Source organism: Papaver somniferum, chromosome 7, assembly GCF_003573695.1.
Source record: "Papaver somniferum cultivar HN1 chromosome 7, ASM357369v1, whole genome shotgun sequence".
Classification (NCBI taxonomy): Eukaryota; Viridiplantae; Streptophyta; class Magnoliopsida; order Ranunculales; family Papaveraceae; genus Papaver; species Papaver somniferum.
The window spans coordinates 212,664,038-212,688,443 of record NC_039364.1 but is presented as its reverse complement, the minus strand read 5'-3'; the positions used below and the strand labels follow the sequence as shown (position 1 = coordinate 212,688,443).

The 24,406-nt window shown below is 36.3% G+C and overlaps 1 long non-coding RNA gene and 1 other non-coding gene across 6 annotated transcripts; both read right to left on the bottom strand.

Annotated features, from left to right (window-relative positions):
* Positions 1-808: 808 nt before the first annotated feature.
* On the bottom strand, positions 809-899 carry LOC113300869. Its single transcript, XR_003335976.1, has one exon. It is a non-coding gene; the product is annotated as a small nucleolar RNA Z101 (small nucleolar RNA).
* Positions 900-2,214: 1,315 nt separating this feature from the next.
* Positions 2,215-4,593, bottom strand: LOC113293333. 5 transcript variants are annotated; one of them, XR_003332228.1, is made up of 6 exons: positions 4,168-4,593; positions 3,292-3,815; positions 3,059-3,143; positions 2,861-2,974; positions 2,563-2,775; positions 2,215-2,435 (listed from the first exon to the last, which is right to left on the bottom strand). It is a non-coding gene; the product is annotated as an uncharacterized LOC113293333 (long non-coding RNA). The 5 variants fall into 5 exon arrangements; XR_003332229.1 differs by having other exon boundaries at positions 3,059-3,447; positions 3,584-3,815; XR_003332227.1 differs by having other exon boundaries at positions 3,059-3,815.
* Between the last annotated feature and the right edge of the window lie 19,813 nt (positions 4,594-24,406).

The window sequence follows — 24,406 nt, the reverse complement described above, 5'->3', positions numbered from 1 at the left end:
ATTCATACCATCAGTGGAATTTTGATCCATTACAACCATGAAAATGACATGGCTTTCTGGATGGTCTAGGAAGTTGAACGTATTTAATACAAAAAGTAAGTTTTTAAGGAAAAACGGGATTCTCATATCTAGGAGATGCAAATGAAAAGTCATCTGTTCATGGATCTAGAGTTAACTATACCAATCAACCATACTTGTAAAAGAAATTTGCCAATTTGGCATACCTTGGCTATTGAGAGATAATTTTGCTTCTCGAACATATGCTACCAAGCCTTCCAGGGATTAGTCCTTGGTTGAATACCACCAACGAATCGAGAAATCTCCGTTGCAACGGCAATTGAAATTAGGTTGGTTCACCTGCTTCAACCATTGAGCACATTAGTTACGATAAATAGAGAACAATTAAGGACAATTTGAGTTCAAATGTGAAAATGGAATTCCCTGAGAAGGAACTTGATGCTCCTGCAAAGAAATAAAAATCCCAATTCAGTTATTCATCTTAATATATCGACTATGTTTCCAATTTCAGTTGCTAATTTTAAGAAGTGTGTCCCACACATTTGCTAAAACATGAACCGATTTGCTCGTTATGGAAGCCTTGTAAGATCCTTCATGGGTTAGTTGTACACACTCGCAAAGTTCAGATCATAATAGATACTGGCATTCCTAGGGATAATACATTTATGCCATCAGTTTGATGACCAAACGTAAAAGGAATTTACCTAATCATCTCCTCATTATATCCAATACTGAAAAATATTGGAAAAAAAAATATGAGGGAAAAGAATAACAAAAACGAAGGATTTCTTCAGGGCATCAGATCTCCAAGTTGTTAACATCAATGAAGCACTCAGACGCACATTATCCATTTACCAATATAATTTCCTCATTTGCGCCTGTCACATCCAACACTCAAAGACATCCACCATTATCATTCAAAAAAAGCTAATAAAAGCTATGCAAAAAGGAAAGAAAAATAGTGTAAATAATAATAGAGGTCTACAAACTAACCTCGCTTGAAAACACAATAGAAGGACGTGCCTGACAGCTGAGGTGCAAAGTCAATGAAATGCAAGGATGGATACATGAGATAGAGCAACTCAGAAAACACATTACTATATTATCATAAAGGCAAAAGCCATTCTTAAAGAATAACATGAGCGTACAGTTTATATGTCAGTGGAAATATCCTGACATAACCAAAAAGAACTAATTTGTACTTGCAAAAACATGCAACAACCCTATGGCAGTGTGAATCACAGAAGATTCCTAACACCACTAACAATACATTGGAATGTTGTTGTGCATGTGAACCTGTTTTTCAGCCAAGGATTCCGACTCATTCTACTTTTGTGCAAATACACATCGTGAGCACCATATCCTTGTTGGCCATAATGCCACTCCTGATCTTACTTATTCAGCAAAATCCATATCGCCAGAGCATAACACGTGAAGTAAAAAAATTATACCTTTTGCTTACGTCGAGAGGTAAGGTCCCGTTGTGTTCCTACAAAGAAACTCCAGGGATTTTAGGGGAAATATCGACAAAATATTTATATATTTTTTTAATTTGGCATATAAAGTATAAACGAATTTTAATTTTAAAAACCAAAAAGTTATGTATGGCATTGATAATCATTTTCCCACCCATTGTGATCATGTTCGTTCTTAAACTGCCAAGTACTCATTTTCTTAAAATATGCAACTACAAAGTGTAGGAACTTACTTGTGATGTGGGATGCAATTTGAAATGCTAATGGATTTCAGTTTATGTTCATTCATAACCTTAAACGCAATCTCCTCATTCCCCAATTAATGGGTTGCCATATACATATCAAGGACAAAATACTAAATTCAGAACTTAATAGGGAAGTAAGAACAATAAAAAAAAATAAAAAAATTGTCACATGGGCAGTAGTAATCTTACAACGTTTGTAGTGATTTCAAGTTCAGTCCATGACTTGCAATCTTCCCTTGCATCAGCTCTCAAATGATATAAACAAAATGATAAGTTGGTGATGTTGATGATCAAACATCGCCATCGAACACTGTAAAAAAAGAAAAAAATTAAAAAAAAACCAACCAAAGATTTATAGTTTATTATAACCCTCACTATAAAATTAAAATAAAAAATCGAAAGAAATCTATTACCTGATTAACGAAGGATGGAAAAAATGGTAAGGAAATCATTATACCAATGAAATTTAATATAAAAGCCCTTATCAACAAACAACTAAGTACCCAACATCGGCTAAATATATATTAAAATTTTATGGATAACATATACAAAATAAAAATTTCAATTTGAAAATGTTATAATCCAAAGCATGCTAATTCCATATATGGATCTTAATTCCCAGGTAAGATTACGATGCTAAGCCCATAAATTGCACAGACAACTTAAGAAGCTCACGCTCGGCTGTACCCTCCAGACCCTGCAAAAGATACAAAGAAAAGTAATGTTCAACTTTTAGGCATATAACAAAGCTTGCAATTCTGTTCTATACCTCCTTTTTATCATAATAAACCTATATCAGTAGTCTTAGGGAACAAATTAGTTACCATCAAAAAGTCTAGGAACTTGGGAGAAAACTCATCAAATTCAACTGAGATGAAGGCATGCCTGACATTACTTCAAGTTGAACTTCTTAGGTTTGTACCAACTCTCGTACAGAACCCGAGAAGCTTTTGGAGGAACAAAAAGAACAGCCTCGAACTCGACATCGCCTTCGGCAGTGAACTGACTCAAAGACATGGATGGTCCCCACTTAAAATCTTTTCAAGAAAATAATAATTCATCATTTGAATCAACAACTTATATAGAATCAATACACTTCTAGCAAGTAAATTGAAGAGTCACCTCATTAAGACTGCACAACCATACAACCTTAAGTCATTAAGAACTTTCCACTCAGAATCCTTCACTGTCTCTATCTTTGGTGTTTCTCACGATCTTCCTCTTGTTTTTCATCCTCTGTGGAACTCTTTGCAAAAGTAAACCATGTGAGCAGAGTTCAATTATGAGCATCAGGTAAAAGTTAAATGACCAAGTACGTACGTGATTTATCTTCGATGTTAGAACTTGAACAATATTTCCCTGGCTGGGAGGCTGATGAATTTAGACTATATACTAAATCCCATAACTTAAAGCGTCATGCAGAAGACAAAGGGATCAGAGAGACTAAAAGAAATGAGGAGGAACATGATCTCGAATATTGTTTCTTTGGCACGCTAAAGAGATGAAATAAAAATTTTATACATAAAATTCTCAAGTGTTCACTTTCAGTTTACCTTCTTCCGAGTACTCCCCTGCTTCCTCTCTGGAGTACTCCCCACTATTAGGCTTGGTTCATTGTTTTATCTCTTAGCACCTGGAACTCAGCAACTAATGCGGAGGGTAGAGAAGAATCAGCAGATAAGTACCACTTTGCAAGAAGTCAAGAGAACCTGGAAAAGATATGATGAGATTTAACATGATCAACAACAAAAAAAAGGAAGGAAAAATAATGCATGTTAATGGGGCAAATAACCCTTGAAATCAAAATAACAACGTTAGTCGGTGCTTCTGCAAAGCTCTCTCTACATTTTTGTCTTCCCTATGAGCGAGATTCGTTAACTTGCAATCATTGCGACTCCCAGATTTAGACGCCAATCTTTTTGAGGCTCGAGATACTTTGCATCCAACACCATCAAGGTCAGAAACGTAGTTAAATCCACAAATGAGAAGGAATTTAAACACTGCTTCCAACAATGACATATTTTGCCTGTCGTCCCTGCACCAGTACATTGGTGAAGCTGACTTTCTCCACGACTACCTAAATTAGTGATAGAGTCAGATAATAAGCCGTTAATGTTTTGCCAGTAATGCGTTGCAATCGATGAATTATACATCTCAGAAAATTATAATTTAACAAATCGAATTATATAGATTAATACATTCTAATTTAACCAACTGGAGTTACTGAAGCTTTATCTAGATTTGGTCAGTTCCATATGCTCCATTATTCAATAGTTTAGATACTTAAATTTCAATATGATGAATGGTTTGGATTTCAACAATTATTTTATTGCATGATATATACAGAGAAGACGTGAAATCAACACAATCCAAAATTCATGGAATCAGCATAAAATTGATGACAAACCAAGTTCAAGGAGAAGTGTCACCTTTCTTCTCAATTTCAATGCAGAGTCTTCTGATTCTTCTTATTACTCTCGAGTGGATGGATAAACGCAAAAAGGCGAGAATACAAAGATGTTGCAGGAATTGATTGATCAGTTGTTCTGCAAAAATATCCCATAACAGATGAAGTAAAGATACGTCAACGTATGTAGGTTCAATTCTTCCTACTTATGGAAGGGGAGTGTCATACTGAAACCTGGTGCAGAATAAGGATGCAAAATACCCCGTTTTTTTGTTAAATATACAACCAAACGGCCAAAGAGAAGAAATAATCTAGGGTTCCTTTCAAAAATATATATGTGATGCGTGTCGTAACCACAACAAATTAATTAATATTTTTCCACCTAATTAACAAGTAATATAGTGTATTCAAGTTCGTTCCCAAGAGGAGCAAGAGATTTTTAGTTGTAAAATTGTCACAAAAGGGGGAAAATTATTGGTTTAGATAAAAGCAAAAGAAAGTAAAGATAAAGGAAAATCAATAAAAGAAGTTAGATCAAGGAATCCTTCTTCGTTGCAAAACAATGAATCGAGTTATGTTTTTCATCCACATGTTATTAGTCACAGATTATCACCAACCGTAGGATAGCAGGTTCGCTTAGCTAACCCCAAAATCCCTTGTATCACTGAGTAACAGTTCCGTTTAGTTATCAGATTCTATTCAAAAGAACCACCTTGAGGTTTGCTTACAAGAAGTAATTCCCCGAACGCATTAAGATTTATGAATTTAGGTTTAGTACTAGTAGTTAGACTCGGTTCGCTTGGTCCACTTTCTAGCGTTGTTTTCACACACAATTGCTCCACGGAATCCCTCCGCAAGGTCTCGTGTTTTCTACTTGTGTAAAGTGTCGAGAACGATTACGTATTCCCTAACTTATACTAGATTTAGGTTGAGTTAACAAATCAATTCAGCGTGCACTCTAAATAATCTATCAAACAACCATGAATGTATAAACATTCCAATTAGTAAAAACAAACGATAATCATGTGAAAAACTTCAAGGTAGATTTTAAAACAAAAACTCAAATCATGTCAAGAACTAGGAATTCATCCTCAATCAATAAGAAAATTATCTACTCATGTTTTTGAAATTCACACAAATAATTAAAAGGAGAATTTTGAAGTTCACACAAATAACTAAAAGAAGAATTTTGAAAAGCAAGCAAAAACACAAGTGTTGTGTGTGTAAAAAGTGTGCAAAAGGTTAAAAAAAAGTGTGTAGATAAAAGTAGAGAACTTCTCTATTCATAGGCTTCAATTTCCTAGCAATCCTCTTAGGAATAGAATCCCTTTCCCTTTGTAAGTCTTCTTTCCAAGTCCTTGTCTTTCTCAAATCTTCCATCTTCACTTTCCCAATTCAAGTCCAATTCCTCAAACCCATGAGTCTAGATTAGTCTATAGAATTCTTCAAAAATTTCTGTATTTTGGTCACCTGAAAAGTCCTCGGGATCACCGGAAAACGGCCTGAAAAGTCACCCCCGGCCACCTGAGTTCTGTCGCCGTCGACCGAATATTCCATCACAGCACCGTCCAAGTTAACGGTCAAACGGGTCAAGTTGTTAGTCAAGAAAGTCAAGTAAGAGGTAGTCAGCCGAGACAGCTGGTCTGACTCGGTCTAACTAGCTGATTTATTACGGCTCATCGAACTCACTGAGTTGACTCGTCGGCAAGGAAATCCGACAGAGTTTCGTTTGTTTCTTCGACATCTCCAGGCCAAATGCAGGCCATTCTTCACTGCAGAGCTTCACTTGTCTTCTGCTATTCAGCACAATGAGCTTAGATTCTGCACCACCAACACATAACAATGGTCTGCATTCTTCTTCTCTGTTGAACTCGAGCCTCAGATGCCACCCATCTCCATCGATCCGATTCATCTTCATCAGCAGCTCTATTTCCTCTTTGTTCATTACAGCTGCAATAATAAATCCAGGGTAAACCCATTCTTACTAATTAATCCAGGATCCTCTTATCACAGTCAAACCCTACAAACTCGATCTGATTCAACCCATCAATTACCCATATCAACAGCACAGAAACTCTTTGCTTCGAACCCAATCTCCACCTTTTCCAGCAATCCACCACCAACCCATCTTCTCAACTTCACAGTGAAACCTTAAATCAGCACCTCCATCATCGTTCTAACTCAATCCCATCTCTCCTGTAAATCTCGATATCTTCACAAACCCTATCATTTCTTCTTAATTTCATCAATTCGAACCCAATAGCAGCCTCAGTTCCTTCTCGATCTAATTTCTCCATTACCAGCACCATCTTCTTCGTCTTACACTTTCCTCTCGAATTGAATCAGCAGATGAGCTGCCGTTTTCTCCTTCTTTATTTCAGGTGGATGGAACAGAAATGAGAGAATACTCTCTCGATTTTAGGGTTAAAGAAACGGGGTTGGATATTCATCACCCAGTCACCTTGATAAGGGATACCCAGCTGGCAGCCCCTTAACCTGTGGTCGCTGTCTTTTAATACTTCTCCATAAGATAGTTACCCCTTAACCTTTGGTCGGCTCCAGATAGTTTGCCCTGGAAATGACAGTTTTGTCCTTTTTGCTTAAATTGAGTGATTTCTCCTTCTTTTCCTCCGTGCGACTCCATAGTAGCTATAAAACTCAAAACACGCGTAAAATACATAATTTACAAGAAAAACAACAGAGAAAGCATAAACAATAGATAATAAATACGGTGTATTCTGCACCCTATAAATATGTGTTTGATTAATTAGGGATTGATAAGAAGAAAACAATAAAGCACCAAATTAGAACAGGAGATAGCTAAAAACTAAAAAGAAAACCCTAGAATTTGTGCTTACGAACCTAGTCTCGATCTTTCTTCTCATATTAATTCTTCACATCTCTTATCTTCAACAGAATTTTTAAAAGGAGCGCAGAACTCATTGACGGAGATGATTATAGCTAGTTTTGGAGTTCCTAAAAGAGATTGTGGAAAAAAAATGAATAAGATGGGAATTGCGACATAGAATATGGGAATATGTACTGTATAAGGTCAATACAGTTCCTTTACCTTCGAAACTCTTGTCGAGACTCGAGATTACCAGTTCGTTTGAAGGTTTGATCAAAGTGAGGCCTGCAGTAAAGCACTCCTCCTTCAAAGGAATTGAAGTTGCCAAGCTACATATAACACAAAACAAGCAATTCAGATTAAAATTTGAAACAAAATGAGACAACTTGATGATTAAAATTAACAATGCTTAAGAGAATAGTGCACCTACCGGGTTCAATTCACAAAACTAATAATATCATTGAATTCCAAAAGAGAAGAAAATATTTTAAGGTATCCTAGGATGCACTCTCTTTACTGATATAAATCAAATGTCCTACGATCCCACAAAATTAATCGCAGAATAACAAATCAATAATACCTTAAGGCGAAACATATTTTTCAATTGAAGATCATTATGCGTGTGTGTTTATATTACCTTAAGGGTGCCTTTGCAGTGGTGGCATCCAAAGCAAGCCACCAATTGCACATCAGTAAATCAAAAATTTAACAATCCAGATGATGAAATCCAGGAATCTATCACTCAATTGCACTAAAGGTATGAATCATTCCAGTTCCTTGACGTCGATGATTTGAGTTGTTGAGGAAAAACTGATGGAAACCCATATTTGGGCCCTTTACATGGTGAAATCTGCATAATACACACTGAAATCATTCAGGACTATGAAATAATCATTATCGACCTGTGATAAAACCAAATAAACAACAAAAAAAGGTTAAACTATATTAATGTAAGATAAGATCAAATATACCCTGCATCTTGCTTCAATCTTTGTGTTTTAGGTCTGAACAACTCCCAAATCATTCCCTGTTAGATTTTGATTTGGGAATTTTGTTAAGAGTTGAGCAAAGAACCCTAAACGAAATCAAAGATTATCTGAAATTAAAAAGAAAAAAATCAAAGAATATCTGAAATTGAAACGACAAAAAAGTTAACCTATACAGATTTAAGAGAAAATCAAACAAACCCCAGGTCTTGCTTCAAACTTTGCGTTTTAGTTCTTAACAACGCCGGAAGATCAGATCCAACGCCATGCCTATCATCACTACTTTACGAATTTCAATTTCATGTTTATTACACTTTGATTTGGATTTTTTTTTAAGAAAAATGGTTTTGGTTGAAGCAGAGATAGAGAGGAACATACCGAGAAAGATGAAAGAAAGAAGAGAAAGAGGAGAGGGAAGTTTGATAGTTTGATTTTTTTTTCTCCCATCGTTTTAAATAACTGTGGCTCCTATTATTCCCAGCCGTCCAAATCAAACGAAATCAGGACGATAATGACCGTGAGATGACCCTTTTCGGCCAATCCTGTCCACTCTTTGACTCTTTGATCAAGGAACATTCTCAAATATTTCTAAGCAAACTCTCAAATCTTAGGTTTTTCTCGTTGAGCTAGAATGACATTCTATTGGATTTAATGTGCATACTGCACTTTAAAATATAACTTAGTTTAGGAAGAATTTATCCTTCATTGCAGATTTATCCCTGGGTTCGGAAGAAGTTCTGTTATGGTAATGCAAGTCTATCACATGTATGTAGCCTATGAAACAATTAATTATACTATCAATTTTAGACTTGAGTATCACTCGAGTTGTATTGTTGTAAGTGCCTCATCTGAAACAATTAATTATACTATCAATTTTAGACTTGAGTATCATTCAAGTTGTATTGTTGTAAGCGCCTCACCTGTATTCTAGGTAGATATTGCTATAGGCATATTTATGGTTTTTCCTTTTCATGCATGTTTTCTTTTATTATTTTTGGTTTCTTTGTAGGACGGTGATGCTAACGACTTCGCGAGAGTTTCAGTAAGCAAGTATGTCTAAGCACGTCTACAAATTTCAAGTGTTTTATGATAATGATTCATATCTTAAAATACAGATATTTCATCATAATATTCATGGAGACATAATGGGTCGGTCTATCTTTTTTTGGGTGGGCGCAACTCTTTTAGAGCAATGCTTACATGATTTAAAGCAGGGCGTTAGGTAGCTAACCCCTTATGCCATTTAATCCTATGAACAAACGATTATAATTGTACTTGTTGTCTTAGTTCAAATGGCAGAACACATGGTTTATACCCATGTATTTGTGGGTTCGACTCCCACATATGGCACAGCTATTTGAGTAACCCAATACGTTTATATGTTTTATAATACCACTATGTAGTTAGTATGACAACTGAATATTGTTTTCTATTTCAAACTAGGTATCAACGGGGTCCTATGTACGGTCCCGGCTCAACCTCTCCTTTTAGTATTAAGTGTATACATATTTTATTTCTAGGTGTAGGATTTTTTCCCTGCATTATTGAATTTGTCAGTGTCGTCCAATTTTAAAAACTCCAATGGAATCATAGGCTACACATTTTCCCCTGGATATTTTACATGCAGTTTGGACATAGAATGGCTTGATTAATTGTTGTAAAATGCATAGGTTTAACTTCAACAGTATTCTGAATTGGTAATTCCATATAGTTTATTTACACAAACATCAAGCTCACGACATATTTTGTTTTATTATAATTCTGGAAGTTTGGTAATTTCATATAGCAGGTCCAGCATGCTCAGGTTGTGTAAGTCATGATGGTGGAGAACGAATTGCGCGTTCTAATGTTTGTGAACAAGACATGTTCAGAGTGAAGGAAAATGAATTTGGAACTATGTGCTGATTCAAAGCCTCCGTCTCAGTATCCAAGTAAGATGATGCCGAAGTGGATAAAAGAGAGATGAGATGCTCGAGAATCTCCAAAGCAAACAAAGGGAATGTTCCAGGAACACGGTATTTTATTACTTCTGTTGCTTTCCCCATCTGCAAGTTATATATATTGGCATATATCCTTCACTCCCTAGGTATATGTAAATCCACTATTATGTAACTGCAATGGCATACCGTACCGACATTACCGTTGTACCCGATGACAATAACTAAAGCCGCAGAGGGAATACCTGATGTTTTTCAGCAGGTTCGAGTTGTATTCGACAAGGTAGAGTTGAACTGTGTTTATATATTTCAGTCTCGGATCGTGAAACAATTGTTTCGTTAACAAGGAGAGATTTTGTTAACAAGAATGTCCGTTGTCACTATATTAGAGCTGTATGTGATCTATTAGTAGATAGATCTCATTTTCTGCCCTGCATATTATGCTTTTAACTATCCGGGTCCTTAGGATCCCTCTCTCATTCGTGGAAGTTTCAAAATGAATCATTCTTACTTACTGCATAATTGGATTTGCACATATAACCAGTACGTAAGCACACTTCGTCTCTTACTTTGAAATGGTTGCTTGATCCACTGACAGAGTTTTGTGCTTACTTATTTGACCCTTTAAAAAAAAAAGATTGCGCAGGTTCCTCCAGCAGTTTCGACACTGTTTAGTATTCATCAGATCGCTTTATCTATTTTCCGTTCCATAGCAGCACCTGGACAAACGACAGTTGCTGCGAACACATTGGGAACCTTCATCTTGCTGTCAGTTTTTTTGCTTGAGGGATACATTGTATCTGAAGGTAAAGGTTTCATACGTTTAAATGTTTTAGTATTTGCATTACAAGTTTTATTCAAGAATTTATATAACAAAGGAATCATAGTGAGAACAAAAAATAGGTTAGTGTTGACAATTTAGAAGTACTGTAAATGTCACATTGTTTACCTTAAGAGCTGCAACATATTTTATCTTCCCCAATTCAGTTACAATTTTCAGTCCTCAATCGGTTATTACCATCATATATATATATATATCTTTCGGGTACTCATCGCCATATTTGGTTCAAGAAGACAACTCTCAGAATTGCCTTTTAAAATTTTGTCGTTTTTTTTTTTTTTTTTTTTTTTTTTTTTTTTTTTTTTTTTTTTTTTTTTGCAAAACCGTGTATGCATCTAATACTGCATTGAGCCTGTAGCACACTTACGGACCTACAGCTGGGCTAACCCGGGCTTTAGTCCAGGTAGTCGTCACAATCCAACAACCTAAAAATTGAAATGCTATACTGGGCCAAGGCTATTAGCCCAGACTGAGAAAAAATTAAAACTTGTTAGCATATAGCACATCCAAGTTAGTGGCTAAAACGAGGATAAAATCTTTACTCTTTTTCAATCTTGAGAAGATATTTGTAGGAAATGCTTTTCATATCTTTCTTGGATAAAATTACGGTATGAATGGATTAAGATCGATTAATTTGTTCCTGATAATGATTTGAACTAAAAGATGACTTCAATTTTATTTTAGATGAGTGAGATTTTTATTTATTTTTATTTTAGAACTGATTGGTCGGAGAAGCAATTGGGGATGCTGAACTTTATAAAGTGCTTCCAATGACCTGGAACTTCAGTTTCGAGTATCTTATCTTGGCCCGACTTGAGGTAGGACAATTTGGTTCTTCTATCTAGTATTTAATACTCCCTTTGTTTCTGGAAAAATGTTACTTTCATTTTTTCAATTTAGCCTAAATTTTAAGTTTCCAGCAGAAATGATTCAACCTGCAAAAACATAGCAGGTTGAGTTAATCCTCAATGATTAACTACCACCGCGTATGTACTTACGTCGAAAAAATATGTATGACTCCATCTTCCGATTGTTTTTGGCCATTTCTATAAGGTTGCAGTACATGTGTACTGTACTAGGCAACGTAGGCGGCCGCCTAAAGTCCCAAATTATTGGGGGCCAAGCCTTATCTTGAGTTATTAGTGATACGTGACATTGTAAGTGTTACAAAGTTACAGTTATTTAAATTATAAATATGACCAACTAACACACTAATATTAATATGGACACTATATCTGTCTTAAAATTTTCTCCACCGTCGGGTACGTAGGACCCAACCCTATCCGATCCTTATCCGATTTTTATGATCCAACTAATTAAACACGCTATTGTGACCCGACTAACTAACACACTATAATATGACACAACCAACTAAATATTTGGACCGTTCTGCTAATACTAAAGGCAGATGTATGGTTGTAGGTCCCGTCCCTATCCGGCTACTATGGCCCACTAATTGAACACGCTACTATGACCCGACTAACTAACACACTATAATATGACACGACCAACTAAATACTGGGACCGTTCTGTTATAACCCGACTAACTAAATACTCTCCCGACTATTATAGACAGGACCAACTAACACTAATTTTAAAGTGGGCACTACATCTGCTTTGAAATTGAAAAATTAGCTAGCGAGACTACATGTTTTAGATTTATTTATTTTTCTGTTTCTTTTGTATTTGAGGTCTGCAAATGTTTTGGATATAGGTTTATGCATATTTTTTCCTTCTCCTTGCAATTGTGCATATAGGTTCTTGTGTTTATTGTTGATTGCATAAACATCTTTGACTGCGTGGATTTTCCACCTAGAAAGTTTCTAGCTCTTGCACTTCTTGCTACTTAACTAAGATTTAGTTTATACACCTTGACCTCTGTGTTGTTAACATGTTATCAAATCTTATGGTAATTTAATTTAGTTATTCTTTCTGCTCCTCGATATTTCATTTGAATGATGACAGATGTTGATAATGACTTATTACCCAAAACAATGGTTTCCAAACATCGTATTGGCAACAATAGTGATGATAAAATTGTTGCTTCTAATAGCTAGCGTTATTGTTTCTAACAAAACCGTTTTACTGCACTCCTCAGATTGTACTCTCCTCGATTATAATATCAACAAATCTAAGGTTGATCAACGTGCATCCTTCCATTTGTAAGGTAATATGTGTAAGTTTTAACTATTAGTTTGTGTTTTTCATTTCAAAAATAATTTAAATCATACCATCAGTTGTACCCACCTGAAAGTATGATATCCCCATTAGCCTTCCATTTTTAACTATTGTAAAATCCTGTCAGAAAACAGACTTTCCTGGATACTCTATGAGAAATGATGTCCCCGGTTTCTCATATTTCCGTTCTTGGTGGCGGATACTTGGTCGAAGAGTTTCACCTTCCTTGGAAGTAATTTTGATGATCCTCCAATGAGCTATATATTTTATTAAGCTTATGGAAGATACGATGAATTACTTTTACAATAAAGAGAATATGATGATGCGAAATATAAAAATAAGAAAAATAGAAGAGAGAACAACATTGCCTCCAGGACTTTTTGGTAGCTGAAGTTGTTCATTATGTGAGATGTGACAGTGAAAGTGCACGAAAGATGATATTGTTGATTAAGTTTTCTTTTTTTCCTTTGTATATGTTATTTGTGTTTGTGCTTTATGTTTCTCTTGGACTAGGAAGTTCTTCTGAGTTACTAACTGCCTCTGAAATTCATTTCTGTAAGCAAACTACATTTATGTTATTTGCATCTTTTGATTCAAGGTTACTTCTGCGGCATAATACTAAGTTCAAGAATTCTGCCTTAATGGCTAATTGAGCAAAAGTACTGACTGAGAGAGCAATAAAACGAAAAAAGTGATGAATATCAATTCTCTGACTACATTTATGTTGTTTGCATCTTTTAATTCAGGGTTACTTCTGTTATTTGCATCTTTGAATTACATCTTTTAATTCAGGGTTATCATGATGAAGTTGATGCAGAAGTACTGACTGGGAGAGCAATAATACAAAAAAAGTGATGAATATCAATTCTCTGTCAAAGGTTGTTTCGGGATGAAGATGGATGAAATCAGGGAACAAAGCCTACTTTTTGGGTATACAACAGTAGAAACTTGAACATAACATGATGAAATACTCTTACAACACTACTTCTTGGACCAGGTGCAGTGCACCTTACCTTGGTAAGTTATGATTATTTCAACTTCTTTATGCACATGTGACGTGTGAACTTAATTTTATTCACTAAACAAATAACAAGTTTTCCTTGCAAATAATGCCAATAACGTAGACATGAGGAAATCGTGATGGTCTTACCAATCAGAGAAAAAGGAAGCGTGATGGTCTTACTCGACAGTACTACATGGAGTCTGCTAATACACAACATTTATGCTGACAAGGTAAATGTGAATTTCTACTTGATAGTCGTACAAAGAATGAAATGTCTTTTCAATGTTGTATGCATTGTAAATAAGCGATCTCATTGCTACAACTGTGGTGCAAGAGTAATTAGTAAACAGGGAAATCTTGGAGATTTGCGATACATAACACCATTTAAATTAATTAGACATATGAAATATGTATAATTTGGAATTTGAAATGTTCAAGTTCTACTGCACATTAATTTCTTGCATGCTATCTTAACTCAATTACTAGAGCACATGGCCTTCAACCATGTAGTTGTGGGGTCGATTCCCACAGATGGCATATAATTGATATGTTAATTCTTTCTCCTTAATTTTATTACAATGACAAATGATTACAATGGGTTGTTTGTAATGAAAGTACTCTTCTTGGTTATGTGATTTGTTATGCATTGGGTGATTTTTTGTTCTTAGTGCAGATCTCAAGGGATGCCCATGATCACCCTTTAGTTCGGGGTATTATCTTGTGGGCAACAAGGTCTATAGTGGGATGTTGTCGGATGTGTTTGGCAGATGAAAAAATACAACAACCTTCCAACTGGTGATGTGGTGGACAAGCTGATTAATGAATGGAAAAATTATAACTCGGGAAAATCGATAGTAACAGTGAGTGGAAATTAACCTTATATCTATTCCATGGGGATTTCGCTTTGATGATCAATCACACGTCCATGAAATTCCTCGGAGGTTCGAAGTGACACACCAGAAACTTCGAAACAAAACTCGGAGGATATTTCATGTGCAAGTTGATGTATGAGTTCATATACATAAGTTCCAATGCATTCATTCACAAGGGTTGGTATATTGTTTCGATGCACCGTAAGTTTGTGAAAACCAATCCGAACCAACAAAACACGCTATGTTAATTGAACACGGGCCCAACCATTACAGAATGACTAAATTTTTGTGGGAAAATACTGACCGTCCATCCTAACAATAAACAAAATCCGGAAAAGATTGAACCCGACCATAATTTGATGCAGTCAATAAAATACCGAATAACTTATAGGTTTAACTTCCTAGATTTCAACCTTAATCAGGACAATTTAAATGTGGGGACTATGTTTAACCGTATATTTTATGAGCCACAGCCGAGACCTAATTGACGCGACCAACATAATATCGGGACCGCGATGAATACAAAATACTAAACAGCTACATTGACTTTTTTATGGGAAAACCCAAGATTTATTAGAATGCCTAACCATTCGTTCAAATAGAATGTAGTTTTTATTGGTTACCCCAAAATAATCCCGGCTAATTTGACTCGACTAACAAAACATTAGAATTACTTAAGTGGTCACGGTCGGGCTGTAGGCCCGGACTAATTTGATCCGACTAACAAAACACAGGGAATTGCTAAAGTGGCCACAACTGGGGCTGTAGGTCCAGGCCAATTTGACCCTACTAACAAATCACTGGGAATTGCTTTAGTTGACATGTCCGGGGATACTAATTTGACTCGCCTAACAAAACACCGGGGATTGCTTAAGTGGCCACGGTTAGGGCTGTAGGACCCGACTAACTTGACCCGACTAATAAAATACTAAGAACTACTTAAATGGTCTACAATCCCGACTAATTTTACCCGACTAACAAAACACTGGGAACCGCTTAAGTGGTTACGGTTGGGGATCTAGACCCCAACTAATTTGACCCGACTAACAAAACACTGAAAACTGCTTAAATGGTCCACAATCCCGACTAATTTGACCCGACTAACCAATGAAATAATCTAAAAATAATCAAAATTTTGATTTGTTTTTTGCTGGAAATGAGTGCCTAAATGCAGACTGATTCGATTAGTACTGATATTATTAGGTGTTTACTAATGTTATAAACTTATGAGTATACCCTGGAATGAAAAAGAAATAAATTATGTAAACTGACACTAACATGGGAGATTGAGCCGGGGCCGTAAGGCCCAGTGATACCTAGTATTTACATATAGAAAAAGATGTCGGCTTTTGTTAACGTGTATACCCTATACACGGTAAAAAGATTATTTAATTATTATAAAGACATGTGGCAATTTGGGATCCCTTATTATAAAGAAAGATTGGATTTTCAATGTTTTTTGGGATTGTTATTTTATCGGAAAAATAAAATCCAATCGATTTCTCTTAAATACCCTTACAGGACAATTAAGTTTATGCTTGGAGAAGTAGAACAGAACCCATTAAATTTCTATCTCGTTCTCTCACCATTAGTCTTGTACGGAACCCATTACTAATCCTCTCACCATCACAACAAGCTTGAGCTACGGGTCTAACTTTCCATTTGATTAAAAGATTTTGCAACATTTATTATCCTGTACCACATGATCATCATCCATCGATGTGACATTTTCACTCCTGCTACATCAATGTTCTTAGAAAACTCAAACAATTATTCCACTTATAACCAATTTTCAAACAACCAGAAGGAAAAAAAAAACCCAACATCCATGACTTAATTATCTTCTTTGAGCATCAAATGCACTGGATCGCAGATTTGAGGCATTTGTTCTGTTAGTTTTCCATCGTCGATTATATATCTTGTTTGTTTGCAGCTGACTCGACGTCTGGATCTGAGTCAACCTCTTACTCGGGCCGAGTCAGTAGTCAGACTGTTTGTTTTGCATTTTGAGTCAGATCTGACTCGACCTATGACTCAGACATAACCCCTGACTCGGACCCATTTGAGTCAGGTAACAAAATACCCCTGACTCACGGGACCAAACCACTGACTCGCATTTTTTGAGTCAGATGAGTCAGATCTGACTCAAAACAAACATATTGAGTCAGATCCAGATGAGTCAGGTGATTTCACTCAGATCCAGATGACTCAGATCCAGACGACTCAGACGAGTCAGGAGTAAACAAACATAGTCTTAATCTTACACCTTTACAAAGAAAAATTGTGCTCTAATTTTTTGTGGAGAATTTCAGTGGTATAGAATTCCCCATTATCGTCGATCATACTTATATTGTATCAAAATCCTTTCAATCCAACGTTATCTTTGTTACAAAATAAAAAAAGCAAAACTTTAGCAGAGAGAAAAAAATGGAACAAGATCGAAGTTGAAACAGAGAGAAGTAGTATATCAATGGTCAATTTAGGAAATAATTTTTTTACCCATCTAAAAGTCTGTTTTGGTCCCACTGTTTATAATTTCGGCAAGTGACTCCAAAGTTGATGAGGAAAAAATACCTAAATACCCCTGTTAACGTGTATACGGGTATACATGTTAACAGGGCCCAAAGATATCTAGGAAGGCGATTCCACTGACGGTAAACATATATATGGAAACAGGATAAACGAATATCTTAGGCATTCTCTAATACCTTTCCTCAAGTTAGTGTGCGAATTTTCTTGCGAAAATCTTAGATATTCTCTCTAATACTTCCTTCAAGTTAGTGCACGAATATTCATTGTTCCCGACTTGGTTAAAAACTTAAAATTTGGCAGCGGAAAGTTCTTTTGTTAATATGTCAGCTAACTGTAGAGCACTCGGAATATAAAAAGGATAGAGATAACATTATTCTTAGAGTTTTTTTCTCTCTCACTAGAAAAAACGCATGTGCGATGCACCTGCCACGCCGTTCTGCAGGCACATGCGATAAACGGAAGAAAAAATCTACTTCACATCGATATTGTTTTTGCAATTCATGATCAGATTCTCTTTCACACACATATACGCCTGTTGTTCCACTCCTAAACCTGTAAAATATATCGTTCATTGATTATCTCTTGAATTCAAACTTGTTGTGGAATTATAGGTGTTCCACCGAGTTCTGGATCTCTATTGTGCTCCACTGATGTTTCTATCTACTTTAGAGCTTGCTCTATGCTTCTAGGGGTACGACGGAAAATGAAGACTTCATTGTCTTCAATTGCTAGAAAGACTTATATGCTCCTGCCGCTTGAAGACTTCATTGTCTTCCATTGCTATAAAGACTTCTATGCTCCTCTCGCTTGTTAAAAGTGATTTGACATTCTGAAAGGGTCCTACAACATTAATGTACTTGAAACCTATAAATCACAATAAGAAATATACATTAGTTTTTATATACACAAATGACTTCTTTACGAACCAAAGCAAAACAAACATTCATACCTGATAGGTGTCTAAAACACCTTGATATTTATCTATTGTTTATGCTTTCTTTGCTAAATGTTCTTGGAAATTATGTATCTTATGTTTTTTTTGAGTATTTAGGTACTTTGGAGTCATTTGTAACAAAAGAAGAAGAAACAGCGCAAAAGCCTCATCTCATGTGCAACTGCTTTTGAAGGTGGATTATTTCTCATTATTTGCTTTTATTTCTTCATCTCTGTCTGAAAAGCGTGTCGGCTTTAGTGATGAAGAGACACTGAAGAGAAGAAGTGGATCTGAGAAGTAAGAGACGGCTGTTGTTAGGCAAAGCATTCATTTGGAGCAAGGAGGGTGAAAGTGTTCAACGATGAGTGTTATGCGGAGTCAAGTCAACGATAAGGGGCCGTTAGTTCTGGTTCAAAGGAAAGCTAAAGGACTGCCAGATGGTGGTTTGTATTAATATGCTGGGTGCCTATAACAATTCTTATCACTACACCTATCCCTAAAAGCGACAAGGAATGTATTTTCTCTTCTCATTACCTACCATTTGCCTGAAATTCAGAGAGATACACAGAAAGTGAGATGTGAAATTCAGAGGAAATTCGGAGAGGAATCGAAGCAGAAGAAGGTGGTGAATCAAGGGTCAGAAAACAAAAGATATTGTTGCTCGAATAAGGAAGTTAGGGTTCTTATGGAATTGATTTTATTGGGAGAACTGAAGATGGAGATTAATTGAAGAAATTTTTTGCAGTTCGATTGATTGCCACATGAATATTTAGGGTCTGAAACTCTGTAACTGAAGGTGAAAGCTTTGATTCGAGACAGGGAGGAAACTCGGTGGAATCTGATGTATCTGGTGATGAAGTTAATGGCTGCCGGAGATCGACGGAGTTTGGCTACTACTGTTGTTTTCACCTGAGAAGAACGAATGATGGCAGTGACGGGAGAACAGGGAAGTCTATAATGCTTTTGACTCGAATCTTGGTGCACTGATGATGCTGGTTTACTGTTAAAGTCAGGGTAGAGTTTATACAGGGAAGAATGGCGTGCTCCCGTTGCTGCCATTAATGATTATAATATGGTGATTTACGAATGGCAGAGAGCTTGGTAGTGATAATGGGTTGTCAATAGAGCTGACTGAGGCTGCGGAGAAGGTGAACTGAATCTGGGTAGATGAATGTCTAGGTATAAGATTATGGAGTTGATGATGCTGGTGCTTTAGGTGTTGGCTTGGGGTGTTGTTGAATTAAAGATGTTAGAAGCTAATGGAAGATATGGCCTGAGCCTGGTGGGTGTTGCTTCTATGACAGTGAGATGGAACTGAGACTGCAATGAATTGCAATTGCAGGTACTGAAACGGGTTTGCTGAATGTTGGTGTTTGAACTCAGGTGATAGAATGAGTCTGTGAAGGGTTGGAAGTGGTTGGTTGGCTGTGCCTGTGACAGAATGGCTCAAGGTAGATGGAATCAATAGTGTTGAGATATGGGTTTCACTTGGATTTGGTTTTTACAGCAAGAACTGGTGCACAAGAAGGAAATGGAACTGAGTCGAGGCAATGGAACGGTGTTGTTGCTGTTGAGAGAATGGAATAGCAGTTGCAATGCAACTGGTTCTGGTGGGTTGAGTTGTTTGAGCTGATGCTGCAATGGAATGTGTGGATTAATGGCTTGAAGCAAAGCTGCAACTGGTGTTGGCTTGGGTCTGTGAAGAACAATGGGTGTGCTGATGGGGATGCAGTGAAGAAATTGAGCAGTGTGCTTGCTGCCAGGGATTTAGTAGAGCTACAGTTTATGGTGGTACTGAATTCAAAGAATGGAGAGAGAGAGCAGGGAGTGAAGTTGAAATAGATGTATGTTAGGTTGCAGGGAAGCTGCGGAAATTGTGCGAAAACACAGCGAGAATGGTGAGTTGGTGAGCATAGGCCGGGATGTCAGATTTTGGAGCTTGAAGCATGGATCATAATGTTTCACTGAATCATGAAAGGGGTATGAGTCGGATGTAAGAATCGACTGCCGGATATATGAGCTACGAGTCACGCTTTTGACCACGTTTTCGCAAGAACAAAGAATTGGCTTAGATGGTATTTTGTGAATGTTTGAACTGCAGAGAAGTAGAGTTGAGGTGCTGGAAGGATACAATTGCCTGGTGACAGTTTCAGATATCTCAGGTGGCCTGAGTAGTTTTTCCGATGACCGGAAACCGGCGACTGTGACCGAATTCCGGCGATGACATCAGCAATCCGGCGACCAGTTTTGGACCCAAAATTCCAGAGACATATTTCTCACACATGGGCTTGGTGGACCACTTGGAGATGGGTTTTGGAGAAGACCTAATATTGGAAAGAGTATCCTTTTGGATGGAAGAAACATATAAATAGAAAAACTCTTTCTCTAAACCTAAGATATATCTACAGATCTTATCTTCTCTTCTATTTTTTCCTAGGGTTTTGAAACATGATAGGTTTTCTTTTCCTTCTTGTTATGAACTCCACTCACATGTTTAGATAATTCTCTTTTGGTTAAGGAATAAGTTGGAGTTCCAACCATGATATTTATGCAATGAATTAGTTTTGTCTCCATATTTTGTTGCTTATGATTCACTTTTAATATTGTTATATGATTTGAATGCATGTTTAGATGAGTCGCGAATCGATTGAATTAGTTTTCATCTCTATTGCTAGATTAGGGTTATTATACGCAAAAGTGATAATTCCTGATTGCAAGTAGCATAATTGTGAGTATTGCTTGTAGTGATACATCCTAGTAGTCACAAGTGGATCATAACCTTTGTTAAAACGGATTAGTGCTTTTACACGTTCGTTTGCATTGATTAGTCTTATTTCATAGAACTTAGTACTCTTAGGGAGTTACACTTAATTGTGCCTTTACACTTTAGGTTTCTTTCTAGGTAGAATTCACATTCGCATCTTTTAATGTGTTTGTTGATGACAAGAGGAAATTAGCGGGATATTCTTGCGATCAAGGTATCCTAGGACTTTTAATAAATTGAGATTAAATATAAATTCTAGTTATTGTTACAAATTCATGTTTGTGAATGAAAACTAATCCTTGACCAATATCTTCATCTTATTGATTTGCTTGTTTATTTCATTATTTGCTTTTAGTTTATTTTCCTTTACATAAAAATCAGAAATCCCCCTTGTTTATATAGGAAACCAAAACAATTTGACAACCTAGATCCTCTCTGTGGGAACAATCCTTTCTTACCCTTTCTATATTATTTATTTTGAGTTGTGAGAAAGTGTAATTTATTTTTGACGCATAGACAGCGATCAAATTTTGGCGCCGCTGCCGGGGAGGCAGCGGTTGTCACTTGTTTTTGGTTTCTTATTTTCTTGTGTTTTAATTTTGTTTTATTTTTTGGTTTTTAACATTGTTTTGAGAATTGTGTTTCAGGTACTTATTTCTCATGGATGGATCATATTGGAACAATGGATACGGTTTCCAACAATCTCAACAACATGACAACTTCCAACAATTCCAGGGGTATAATCAAAACCAATTCATTGGCTATGACCAATATTCCATGGATCCTTATGGTTTTCCTCAACAATCTTATGACGGGTATGTGTGTGAACAACCACAATGATGGGAGGATTCTTATGCTCGTGAACAAAAAGTCTCTGACTTTCTAGACGAAGTTTCCAAATTTGTATAACAAGAGTTCCAAAAAGATAAAGAGGCTACAGAAGAGCAACTCCAAGAACTTCGTGAAGGTATTGCTAACTTACAAAGAGGTATTGATCAAATCAAAAAAGAAAGGTATGAGGAAGAACTTTGCTTTAAAAACAATAACTATTCTAATGTACCTATGGTTTGTGATGAATATTTGATTGATGCTAATGTTGAAAAGGGCCAACCTTTGGGGACTTTCGTTGATAATTGTGTAGCTAACTCAACTCTTGATCTTAATAATGATCATTATACTATTCAAAAGGATGAGTTTGAGGTTAGCAACACTAAATTCAGCGACAACCAATCTTATGTTAACTATGAAAGTGATGATGATTATGAAGATACGTCGCTTGAACCAACCCATGATGACATTTCCCAAAGGTGTACAACGAAATCTTTTTGGGATCAGAATGAAGACGAAGAGGAATATGTTGACACTTGTGTAGATTACTCAAACATTGATCTTAATAATTATCAAGAGCCTATTCAAAGGGTGGAGCTTGAGGATGTGCATTTTTGAGTCTTCTAAAAAAGTTCCTTATAGCGAAATTTGCAGCCGCAAAAGAGTTTGAGCATAATGATGACGAGTATGTTGAGAATGTGACCGTTATGACCAATATTATGGAAGACCCAATTGATCTTGCAAAGGATTATAATGATGATGTTAATGCCGAGACTTTAGTTAAGGTAGAAACGGATGAAGAATGGTTGCAAGGTTTGATAGAGGACCATGATATAAAAGAGGTGAGTAATTCACTTGAATTTTTGAAGGATGACGAGGATTATGTGATACAAGAGATTGTGCAAGGTTTGTCTAACCCTTTGCATATTGTTTCTTCTTCTTTACCTCTTATTTGTTTGAATGTATGTGCTTCGAGAATGTTGTTGAATGACTTTGTTTCTAGATTTCCCCCATTAAAGATACTTGATTCTCAAAGTATGCAGGTCTTGGAACAAGAAACCGTGGAAGTACCCGACTTCTACATTCTTTATATACTTCCAAGTGTGGACAAGAATAAGTGTGGGGGAAACTTTTATCATTTAATAGCTTAGTTTCTATTTTATTGTGCTAATATGTGTGTGAATCTAGTGTTTGTAAAACAGGTGCTATGGGTGGATCCCCAACTTTTCCGATTATTGGTGTATGGGGAATTCGTCGTGCAAGTCGGGCTAAAGACGTTAAACTAAGCGCTAAATGGGAGGCAACCCACTGAGTTTGTATTTCTATCTTTCGTTTTTCGTATCATATTTGCATACCCATGTTTAACTTCCTTGAGTCGATAATCTATTTTAGAAGAAAATGATGACGAATACCTTTTCGTCAGAAAATTTCAGACTGCGCGTAGTTCAGTCCAGAGACCATAACTGTCAGACCGTTTATCGAAACACTGTGCCATTTTGACACTGTATAGAAAAGACGTATACGAACAACTTTTGTGAAATAGTGTTTTGCCAAATTCCTTACCAATTTGTACAGTTTTTGTGTTTTATCTGATGGTACGTCAGAATTCAGAATTTTCGGTTTTTCACATTGAGGACAATGTGAAGTTTAAGTGTGGGGGAGTCTTTTGCATATAGAGTTTTTAGCCTTGTTAAGAAAAACTAAAAAAAAAAAAACGAAGAAGAGAAAGTCTAGCAACTTGTGCCTTACACTACTGGAAACATCGTGGTTGTAGGAGTTGAGGAACCCATTAGTAGAGTCTATTCATATGAAAACGAACAAAATATAAAATAACATGTTAGTTGTCACCATATCTCAGAGTCGTCACCATATCACGTTCTATTTTTATTTTTCCATATTTATTTATTGTTTCTCTAAGTGAATTGGTGGGGCACAAACATCGAATTGTTGTCACTGCTAGGATGAAATAGAGTGATTGAGTTACTAAAAAAAAAGGAAAAAAACAAAGAAAAAGAGACCGACCAATTGACCAAAAGGAATAAATATGACACTTGGATAAATCAATATGTGTGTGTTCTCCCTGTCTCCGTCGCCTAAGCAAGCGTGTAGTGCAGGATCCAAGGGAACTATCATGTAATCTGCTGACAAGAAACATGCGCTTGGATCCACAAGATCCAATCATGATGTCAAAAAAAAAATGGAAAAAAGAAAAGAAAAAAAAGATATATTATTATTGTGTTGAATAAAATCGATTACTGGTTCCCTTGTATATGCCGGTGAATTGATCTAGAGTTAAGTTTGTCGACCGCTGGTTCCCTTGTATATGCCAGCTGTGTTGATATTAGAATCATACCAGTAGATCAATCCAATAGGGTTTTTAGGTTTGTTTTGGCAGTGACCTTCAGAAAGATATGGGAAACATCGTTCACCTTAGTCAACAGTTCGCCACCATCTACTTTGTATATCCATCTTGTTAATCTTTTCATATGATTGCGGTTGTTTCGATTCCGAGTATTGTGGTTGTGTTCAACTTTCTGA